Source organism: Podarcis filfolensis (assembly GCF_964270895.1).
Source record: "Podarcis filfolensis genome assembly, chromosome: 5".
NCBI lineage: Eukaryota > Metazoa > Chordata > Lepidosauria > Squamata > Lacertidae > Podarcis > Podarcis filfolensis.
Genome location: NC_139608.1, coordinates 15,419,272 through 15,420,392, shown reverse-complemented (window position 1 = coordinate 15,420,392; position 1,121 = coordinate 15,419,272).

Genomic DNA, 1,121 nt, shown 5'->3' with positions numbered 1-1,121 from the left:
TGCTTTCATATTTTAATTTAATTCGCTTGCTTTTACCGACACTTCGATTAGCATTTTTTTTGACTGTTCAATGTCTTTTGTTCCAGTAGCCAGCGGTATATAAATTTGGTTTAATAACCAAAACAAGTAAAAACGCCGCGAAGGGCGACGCGATGACCCAGCGTCCCCGAGCGGCAGTTGCTGTGGGGAGCAGCGGCTTCCCCTCAGGGACAGACGCCCTCTTGAAACAAAAAAAAAAAATTTCTTTCCAGTAGCACCTTAAAGACCAACTAAGTTAGTTCTTGGTATGAGCTTTCGTGTGCATGCACACTTCGTCAGATACACTGAAATAGAAGTTGCCAGATCCTTCTATATAGTGAGAAGGTGGGGAGGGGTATTACTCAAAAGGGTGGTGGGAATGGGTGGTTGGCAGATAGCTGAGATGAGCCTGTTGACGGCTCTTAACGACTGCAATAGGTCTTACAGGAAAAAGCAAGGGGTGAGAAGGTGAAAAATGGCTTTGTCATGTATAATGAGATAAGAATCCAATGTCTTTGTTCAGACCAGGTCTCTCCATGGTTTTAAGTTTGGTAATGAGTTGCAATTCAGCAGCTTCTCTTTCCAGTCTATTTCTGAAATTCCTTTGTAGTAATACAGCTACTTTGAGATCTTGTATAGAATGTCCTGGGAGATTGAAGTGTTCTCCTACTGGTTTCTCTGTCTTGTGATTCTTGATGTCCGATTTATGTCCGTGAATGACGCCCTCTTGGTCATTCACACCTTCAGGCATATTCAACACCACGCCATCCCAGCACATGCAATAAGAAGCGTGAGGGAAAAATAAGTCGCACACAATTTATTCTGAAGCGCCGCATAGTGTTTTGTTTCAACCCTCTCCCTCAGCGCCCCCGTTGCTCCCCACCTGCCCTCAGCGCCCCTCCCTTCCCGGGCGCGAAGAAAACCGGAGGGCGGGAAAGAGCCCGGCAGACGCCACGCGCCTCGCCGCCCTCCTTTATCCTCCCCTCCCCTCCCCTCGAGTTACATAATAGCTCGCGCGGCCTCTCGCGAGGTTGCCGGCCGGCTGTCCCTCCCTCCCCTCCTCCCGTCCCTGTGTCTGTGCTTCCCTTTCTCACTCACTCACA